At 42.3% G+C, this 10,428-nt stretch overlaps 1 long non-coding RNA gene across 1 annotated transcript; it reads right to left on the reverse strand.

The window, feature by feature from the left end:
* Window positions 1-323: 323 nt before the first annotated feature.
* On the reverse strand, window positions 324-3,206 carry LOC148013135 (uncharacterized). Its single transcript, XR_015688888.1, has 3 exons — window positions 1,903-3,206; window positions 726-1,793; window positions 324-633 (listed from the first exon to the last, which is right to left on the reverse strand). It is a non-coding gene; the product is annotated as an uncharacterized LOC148013135 (long non-coding RNA).
* Window positions 3,207-10,428: the final 7,222 nt, after the last annotated feature.

Raw genomic sequence — 10,428 nt, forward strand, 5'->3', positions numbered from 1 at the left:
CCAGTCATCGCTAAACACGTTGGTATTAGCGATGCCATAGAACCGTCGTTATTTGCATCGCATTTGCGATGCAAATAGCGACGTGTGCAGTAAATTTGTGACGCTAATAGAGATAGTTTTACAGAAGCACTATATGTTGTATTTGTACTGTACAAAAGAGTTACAATAAGGTGTACAATGTCGTCAAAATGAAGGCAAAGTGTACTTGAATACACAACCAGACTGATACATAAAATAGATACAATATCGCTTAATGAAAGCGCTTATGGAATCATGGAAAGATACAAAGGATGATAATAACATAATGCATAGAAAATGCCTATATAAATCATAAGACCAAAAAAGAATAGGATGTGAACTCCACAGATCTAAGTGCAAGCTATAGATCATCGCCATCCGAAAGCTCATCCCGCCATAAAGGAGCATTGAACGGACTTTGCAGAAAAAGAAATAACTACATATCAGTCCATCATACAATAATACATTTTAATTAAATTTAGTAACTACAAACAAGAAAGATGAGTGACTTATTGGGCCACTACATGCATACAATCTATTGATCAATGTAGTGAGACAGTGTCTCTCTATATATCGAGTTTTCGGGCCGGTGGGATCGCAGTTTGTATTGGAGTGCTGCAAAGAAAACAAAATACAATAGTTAGAAATACGGTTGTAAGTACAAGTGATATTGCAAAAAAAAAAGCGAGAACAAAAGAAAAACTTACAAAGTCCACCAGATAAGTCCTATGGCCGCCACTCCCTAGACGAAAGACCACTCCTACCTCCAGTCATGCCCTCGTTGTCTCGCACTGCTATCTCCAACGTCCTGGGGAGAATCTGTAGCCTTCTCCTTGAGTCGGTGCCAGTCATATGCGTCTAGCTGCTTAGGCTTTGAGGCCCCACTCTTAAGTGCCTTGCGTGCATCTGATTGTCTGTGTGACATGTATGCATGCATTCACTCCATCATCGGCATGTGGAGGACCTATCTGCTGTCGTGGGTACCGGAAACTCCTCATGCAAGGATGCTATTATGTAGTCCTTGCTCCCCTCTGGTATGTTCTTCCAATGATCCAAGACGTTGTGCCAAAAAACTTGTTGGCACAACTCTCTCATATGAGCCATCACCCTCCTCCCCTCATCATTCATGATGATGGCTCCCATCCTATCATCTACAAGGTATCCATACCCCTTTGGGGTATGTCTAAGATGTGTCCTCTCCCACTTGTGACCACGCTCTTGGGCATATCTAGGAGACCCATGTACATCTGGTATACCCAAGGGGGTGGTATCTCTCGGAGTAGCGCCCATAGGGGTGCCACCTGCGGATGGCTGAGAAAAAGCTAGAGTGACTGGAGTAGACATCCCCACAGGTGTGAAAAATCCCATAGGTGATGCAAATCTAGCAGAACGACGAGGTGGAAACATTGCATCGGTATCTCCACAACAACCACCTGAGCCACGCTCTCTCAAACCTGCACGAGAGCAAGGAGTAGCATCCATATCTCAAGCCAACCGCAGGCTCACTGCATCCACGTCTCCGCAACATCCCCTAGAACCACTCCCTTTGTCCGGCCCACGTTTGGAGTGTCGACCTTGTCTACTCGAAACCGATGCATCAGAGTGTGCCGAAGTAGATCAAACAGAACGGCTTGATGGTGTCCGAGACAGCTCCTGATTTGCCATATCTCTGAATCGATCCATCTGATCTGGAGACATACGTGTGAAGATCTCCTGTAGCTCCTCGTCGCTCATCCCTCGACTCATCGTGTTATCCAAATATCCACAAAGGTCACCTGCACATACAAAAATTGATGTTAGCACAATCAATATAAAGATTCAAGTAAAGCACGGTAATATAAATCTAAAAAATTTGATTTATTTGAAATGCATATTCTAGATTACCCTTATAATTGATTCATCAACAAATTGAGTAAGTGGATGCTCCAAGTATGATGTTGTTGCACGGAATTCACGCAGAGAGGGGTTCGTGAAGTCGCTCGCCGTAGGGATGCTTTGTGAGATGGAAGTAAAGGAATATGTAGAGTTCTATATTTGAAGAATACTCAACTCAAGGAATGCATGGAGCAAAATGATTGTTTGAGTTTCTTATTCATGCGATGGCATTAAAAAAATAGGAATTCAAGATTCACTTCTTATACGTAAATTACTTGTTTGATGCTCACAAAGGATAATTTTGAAGAAGATCAATGAATCAATTCACAAGAGTCTGTCTTCTTGTAGTTCCTATTATAGAGCTTGTTGTCTCCAATTTTTCCATTGACTGAGGTGTACATTCTATGAGAAAAGTTGAGCATTAGAATCCGTAATTGGACATATACCACCATTCCTTGATGTCACACAGGTGTAGAAAGGGAAGAAGACCCAAGGAAGGGCACAAAATTATAATTCATGGGTAAAATAGAATAGTCCTTAAGGTCAATATGTGCCAATTAGGAGAAGTGGAAGAAAGCCTCTTTTGATTGGCCCTTTCTCCTCATACACAGCTCTGAGGAAGAGAAGATGGGCACAAACCGCAAAGAAACTCTATGGATAACATGATTGCAGTACTAACTTCGTAGAATCCTCTTGATATCTCCCCTTCAAACATTGATGCCTGGCCAGATCTCCACAAAGATTACCCTCCCCACTGAGAATCATAACTCCATGCATCTTGCTGATCAAATTGGCCAATGCCATGCTTTGGATTGGCTGTGAGTCACACTTGTAGGTGGACCTACACATATGACATGGCTTCAAATAGATCATACTGCAGCCTTGAAATTCTGTTTGCCACCATGTGAGCTTTTAGGATGCAGCCTTTAGCAGCAGCTTCATCCTTAGATTCTTGACTTTACAACAACTTTAACGTGGTCTTCATCACTTCCTTCTTCAGCCTTCACAACTTTGATGTCAATTTCTGCAGCATCATCTTTATTTTGTCTTCCTGCTATTGACCTGGTCTGAGCTCGCCATCATATCACCTCAGAGTTCGACGATGTCCTCACTTCACCTTCCAACCTCGTCGATGCTTTCTTCTCTGCTGCTTCTCTCCCTTTGATTTGCCAATGATTGGGCCTTCTTCTTTGCCGTTACAGTGGCCTCTTCGACTGCAAGACCCCTTTCGTGTGCTTCTCCAAGCTTGTTGATGCCGCAAATCTCTCCTTCGTCACCTTCATCTTTCTTCATGTCTCTTCTTCATCTTGACCTTTCTTTGCACCAGCGTCCTCATCCTCTTAGCAGCCATCGCCTTCGGTCTTCTTCCACTACTTCTTTGTTTCCAATTTCTGGGTCACTTCATTCCTTCACTTTTTCTTCCTACAGTCGTGGTTGTGATTTATAATTGTCTGCCACCTCAAAAAAAGCCACTCAGAATCAAGCTTTTTTTTTTTGAACACGCTTCACAATTATCGTTGTTCTAACGTCATTGAATAGGTCAGACATACATGCTAAGAATAGATGAAATCATGCTTTCTTTTCATCGCAGAGAAAGCTAGATAGCAATGTAGAATTGGAGGCATGGCTGGTTAGCATAAACCACTAGGGAGTGGCCGTAGGTGAGGACGTAAGCTGAGTTGGCAGTGACCATCTCGTGGGGTTCGATTGTCGAAGCCGCCCTTTATCTAACCCACATGGAATCCTACCCGACTTCCATGCCTTAGGTCATATGACGTTAATAATAACATTTTGGAGTCATCATATTTTGTTCTTTTCTCAAGCCAAGATCCTCAAATCTCCGCCATGACAAGTACTCAAAATGTCAACATGTTCTAGTAATTTTACTCCATCTTGATTCCAAGGATCAGCTTTTCTTAAAACCTTCCAATGAGAGATTAAATTTGCAATGCTTCTTTATCCATTATACTGTTGAACAGTGCATGAGGGAGACGAGGAACGGAGGAACAGAGAGAAGAAGAGAAACACGAGACACCGGAAGTGGAACCCCAAAAGTGTGTCAACTGAGCACACATGATAGGCATATATAGAGGGGACCTAGGGTGCTATATATAGACAGACTATATATAGCTAACACCCCCGCTCAAATAAAGGTCCCTTACTATGGATGAAAAAACCCTTGGGGGCTCAAGGGAAAAACCCACAGCTCTATATAGGCCTACCATTATATTAATATTCAAAATATAAAATTACAAAGTTGAACTTATAAGAGCCTATTCATAGGCATCAAAGGAGCTACATCACTTGTGAATCACAACAAGAGAAGGAGCTACATCACTCCTAAATTACAACAGCCTATTCAGAGGCATCAAAAGAGCTTTATCACTCCTAATGTTGTAAATTAAGGATAAGCGACATCACTGCAAAAGATAAAATCTCCAAGAAATTCCTTCAACTGAACTTGGGATGTAAGTAGTATATCTGTCACATCAAAACTTAAAGAAAAATGTTACTATGATATTAGAACAACACAAGGTCTATAGAGACGGTTCGCGACGCCGCTCTATAGATAACATAACACATGTGGGGCCCCATGAACAGAATATAAATAAAACAATTTGTCATCAGCTGGAATATAGACGCTCATCAGCTGGAAAGAATATAAACGAAATAATGTGTCATCAGTTGGAATATAGACCCTCATCAGCTGGAAAGAATATCATCAGCTGGAATATAGACGCTCATTAGCTTGAAAGAATATAAACGAAATAATGTGTCATCAGTTGGAATATAGACCCTCATCAGCTAGAAAGAATATAAATGAAACAATGTATCATTAGCTAGAATATAGACGCTCATCATTGGAATAACGAACGAGGACGATCATCATGAAGCATGGCAATATCAACATCCAAAAGTAATGTTGATGTTGAAATGTAGAGTGCTGAGTCCGCATTCTCGAATTCTTCATTGTCAGCCAGTACAGGTTCCTTTGAGGATTGGCCACAAACCTGAGTAAAGTAGTTACTCAGCTGGTATGATAGAACTTGTTGCTCTACCTGCTGATGTCGCCCAGAAACCTGAGCAGAGTAGTTACCTGCTGATGTCGCCCAGAAACCTGAGCAGAGTAGTTACTCAGCTGGTATGATAGAGCTTGTTACTCTACCTGCTGATGAATAGGATTTGAGGCTGGAGCTTGTGAACTTCTCATGTTTGATTCCTTTGCAGACCGTAAAATAGAGGCATATGATGTTTTTTTTCAGCTGAGGCGTCTTCCAAGCTTCCAACCTGAAGATCCTCACTGGTAAAAAGCTGCTCCCTGTGCACAAGTCTCTCAGGTGCAAATGTCTCTTCTTGCTGATGAAGGCCCCTGTCATCTATAGTAGTCTCCTTGAGATCACTGTATATATCATGATCAGAATAACCATGCATATAATCACTCACCACTGCTTCATCATGGATAGTAGCTCCATGACTTAGGGCTTCATTATCTGCATCTTGCGATATGTGCAGTCCTTCCAACATGCTATGCACGCCATAACCAGGATCAACATCCAAGAATCTGAATATGTCATTGAGAACATAATAGCCTCTCTCCTGAGGAACCAGGAAAAAGCTCTACACGAAGTTCTGAATGCTGTTGTCCCTGTACATTATACCAATGACCAGAACAAAAACAGAGCCACCAAAACGGGTGAGGTGGCTTGAATCCATGTAAAACTGGTGCACGTGCTAAGGATGGAGCTCAAGCACATTATAATACTGCTTGGCAAAGGCTTCCCCGACCAATACTGCAGTGACAGGCGCTCCAGAGGCGGGCTCTATAGATAGTGAGTGTACCTTTTAAGAAGACCGATGGCGATCGAACGGAACCTCTAAATGGATGGAAACAAGCATGCATGACGATTTGAAAGAGGCACCACAGGAATGCGAGTGGCAAAGAAGGCAAATATGGCGATCCAACGGCGAAAAACGGGGGCAGGAAGAACCCCGGAGAGAAGCTCCCTCGGACTAGCTATGGCGACGAGGGGAGGGATGACCATTAGGAGGCCATAAAAAAAGGTGACGACCGAGGAGACAGAGCCCAGGAAGCGGAACTCTGGCCCTCTGCTTTCGGGCGATGGCGGAAGAGCAAGTCTCTCTCGCTGTTGTTGTGTGTGTATATAGGCTTAGCAGAAATCTCCGCACCAGCAATATCATTATTCTCCTCACAACCAGTGTCAAAATCTACTGTGGCATCTACAATAGAAGCAACAGTGGATTAGGCATCAGCTTTGACTGCAATATTGGAACAAAGCAGCGGGGCAGAGGCTTGCGACATCTTCGATCCGATCCCATCGAAATCCCTCCCAACCATGGCTTCTTTCCTCACCTACGATCCCACAGCGGCTGCTGCATCTACAGCAGCAAGGGAATCGGTAGCTGAGAAGACGAAGCCATGGCCGGAAGCCATGGCCGGCGTAATGCTGCGACTCCTCTTGAGGCATTGAATACCATGGCCGGCACAACGCTGCAGCTCCTCTTGAGGCACTGAAGGCTCAAGGTGCGATCGCGCCATTTGCGAACCCTGACCTCCAAAAGGTTCAGGGGGTCGAAAGTTGAGCTGAGGAAAGGTCCATCGCTGCCTTCTTCTAATTTGACAGACTCTAAAACGGGATGACGATCCGAAATAGATGGGTGGAAGGTTCTCAAGATGGATGAGAAAACCTGTGCCTGCTCTGATACCATGTTGAACAGTGCACGAGGGAGACGAGGAACGGAGGAACAGAGAGAAGAAGAGAAACACGAGACACTGGAAGTGGAACCCCAAAAGTGTGTCAACTGAGCACACATGATAGGCATATATAGAGGGGACCTAGGGTGCTATATATAGACAGACTATATATAGCTAACATATACCACATAGCTCCGAAGGATAATTATTTGGCTTCATTTGATGTGATTGCTTTGTGATCTTGCAAGCAACCAGTATTATTGGAGAGCTAGAGCCCTTCAGGAGCAATAATCCTTTTCCCATCATCACAACCATTTATTCTAAGTGACTTATGCTCTCAAGTATAGTCTTCCCATGTCTTTGAGCTTTTGAAATGAATATATTCTTATAAACCCATCTTCCCATGCATTACACCCTATCAAAAATATGCTTTTGGAAGAAAACTTCATGTCCAATCACTCCTATTTTAAGGAAATACAAAATTTTTGATCCATGATATGCAATCAGCTCCACAAAAAATTATGAATGCATTGAGGAGTTTTGTGCCTAGCCTAACTACATGTGCTCGTGCGTCGTACAAATGCAAACACAAAAGATACACACAACGGAAAATAATGATGCTGACTTAAGAGTCCAAAATTTGGCAGCAAATTCTGCCCTCAAGTTTGCAGTGGTAGATGCGTAGCGTCATGACATCCGCCCCCTCCAAACCTGCACATCCTCCGGATGGGCTACAACTACCCATCCTCATCATCGCCAAGCTCGACTATCAAGGCAATCTCTTCATCTTCTGCAAAAACATATTCAACGTCCACATCTTCATCTTCACCCTCTCCTAGCTCAAGTCCATCGTAATTCATGTCTTCCAATTCCTCGGTTGCATAGGCTATAGCATCTCTTCTTTTGAAGAGTTTGATTCTCTTCCTTGCAATCGGATTCCGCAAGGCCATTCCATCAAGTTCTACTAAGGAATATGTAGCATTGTCATAAACATGCTGTACTAGATAGGGCCCAAACCATCGTCTGGAAACCTTGCGGATAGCACTATACTGGTTGTCTAGACTGCTATCATAGACCAACACCCAATCTCCCTCTTTAATATCTTTAGGCCTCAATCTATGTTTGCTATCAAAGTGATCTTTGTTACAAATTCTTGTCTCTTTGAGCTTTTGAAATGCTCTCTCAATATCTTCAGGTCTTCTCTCCCCAATTGACGAATACAAAGAGCCAAAAGATCTTCTCTAGACATCTCTTCTTACTGCCACGGTAAAGCACTCCAAGTAAGTGTGCAAGTCTCTATAGGCATGACATTCATCAACTCAGCTGGGATATATCTTGTAGTCACACTTTGAGTAGTGCGATCAGCCCATAAGGCATAAGGCAATAACCTAGGCCACTTTTGAACCCATCCTCCGCATGCTTTGGCCAAGGCTTTTACAATCGGTGGATGGCCTCTTTCGCTCTTCCTGTTGCCTTTTGGATCATATGTCGAAGTCAAAGCAAGTTCAATGCCAAGGTGGGAGAAAAACTCTCTAGCCTCATCAGCATCCAACTCAACTCTATTCGCAATAACTTTTCCAATACATCCATACCGGCAAATAACATCCTCCAAAAGAAACTTACAAACCATTGAACTAGAATTTGTTCGTAATGCTCTTCCTTCCACTTGATTTGTGAGATCTTCTCCTACCAAAACAATATAGTGTATCTACCATAAACCAGCAGGCATAGTAATCAAATCAAGAACCCACTTGTAATGAATACATAGCGGGTAGGTAGGATGAAGCTCATCTCTATGCCTCACTGAAGAGAACAACTGACAACCAGGGCATGTCTCAACAAACTGTGAGATATCTTTATACATGCATGTCCACCAATAGCGCTCTTTGATTTTCTCATGGGTCGCCCAAATAGCTCAATGTCTAGCCCAAAGACTTTCATGGAATTCTTTCACGATACGTATTTGTGAAGCTCTATAAAAAACAACTCTCAATGGTTGTCCTCCTCACTTTCGTGGATGCTTCCAATGTAGCCCACTTTGCAAGAAGAAACCATAAGCTTTTCTTCTAATATTTTTAAAGTCTGCATTAGTCCATCCATCCTTTCTAGACATAGTACTCAAATAATGACCAATCTGTAAATACTCTCATGTATACAAAGATTCATCAAAGCTTTCCAAAGTAGACACATGATAAGTATGATCAGCATGTATGACTAAAAGATCAGGCCCATCATAAGCATCATCAATGCAAGAAAAATCCATATCATCATACCTCACTCGTGAAAGTATATCAGCTACTAGGTTGTCTTTACCTGCTATGTGCATGAACTCAAGATTCATGGATTTTATGTATCCAACCCACCTAAGCATGGCAATATCTCGAGTAGAACAACTCATGATCATACCTAGAAGAGGCAAACAATCAGTCTCAACCACCACAACAGCTCCAATGAAGTACTCTCTGTCATTCTTGATGGTTGTGACAACTCCCAAGAGCTCTCTTTTAAATTGTGGATACCTTCATTGTCGCTCGTTTAGGACTTTTTCCCCAAAACGAATATCATACCTATTCCCATAGGAATAGCATTCACATCTACATCATCTTGGCCAATAGCTCATCCAATGCTGATAGGAATAATATCAATAGTAAGCACAATAGGTCTTCCACACTCATAATCTACCTTTTGAAAAGTTGGATCAACTCTCAATAATTTCTTCAATCTCTGCATGGCTTTAGAATGTTTTATCTCCCAAGAAAAACGTTGCCCTTTTCTCAAGAGCTGATAAAGATCATCTGCAATATGAGCAAAGTGAGGAATCCAAATAAGATAAAACACAAAAGCTCCAAGGAACCTGCGAACCTCCGAAGTAGAGGAGCAAGTATCAACAATCCTTTCTATGGCATCAACCTTTGCAAGAGAAGGCTTCTTGCCATAATATCCACACATATGACAAACAATCAAAACCTCTCTAACACCAAAAATAGACTTCAACCCTAACAAGGTCAAATTCACTTCTTCCAGCTTGCAAAGAATCCTCTCAACATCTCTAATATGTGAAGCCACAAAGAATCTGCATCCATGGTCATCTAAAGAATCATCTTTACCTTCTTCCAAACAACCCTTGATAGTAGGTAAATCATCAATGAAAGGTATAGTAAGCTCAGGAATAAAATGTGGTAGAAGCTTGTTCATCCCATTCATCATATGCAACCAAATTCTAGCTCCTTGCGGGAGTGTACACATTCAGACAAGACCTAGAGGTGTCTTCATCGTAGTCAAATCTCTACTCTCAAGGGCAAGCTAGAACTGATCATATCCAGAATAAATATTGCCAAGTAAATAGATAGCACTCCAGTAAAAGCTTCAGTGAACTCATCCACAATAGGTCCAGCACTAACATTTCGAATAGTGACCTTGTTTAGTAGCTGTAGGTCCTCCTGTATGAATCTGAGTGTCCCATTCTTCTTAGGAACTGTGAATCATCTATTGGAATATGGAGATAAAGATGGTTCTAGAATCCCCATCCTAATCCGCTCATCCAAGAGCTCTACTAGTTGGGAAAGTGAGCCCTCAGCACAGGAATAGGCCGTAAATTCCAAGGGACATGCCGAATGGTAAAAATAACCATATGCATCACAACCCTAGGATCAATGCATCCAATCTCATGTGGAAAGAAAGAAAAGATTTTTCATACCTGCATAACATCTCTTCAAAACATCTTACCTCTTCAAGAAGCAAAAAATCTTCGGTCCCAATCTTCATCTCTAAGGTCACTGGACGCACCTAATTTGAGGACCCCTAGGCATTGTGCTGTGATC

Source organism: Lygodium microphyllum, chromosome 26 (genome assembly GCF_053477565.2).
Source record: "Lygodium microphyllum isolate KBCC chromosome 26, Lygodium_microphyllum_v1.1.10, whole genome shotgun sequence".
In the NCBI taxonomy this organism is placed as follows: Eukaryota; Viridiplantae; Streptophyta; class Polypodiopsida; order Schizaeales; family Lygodiaceae; genus Lygodium; species Lygodium microphyllum.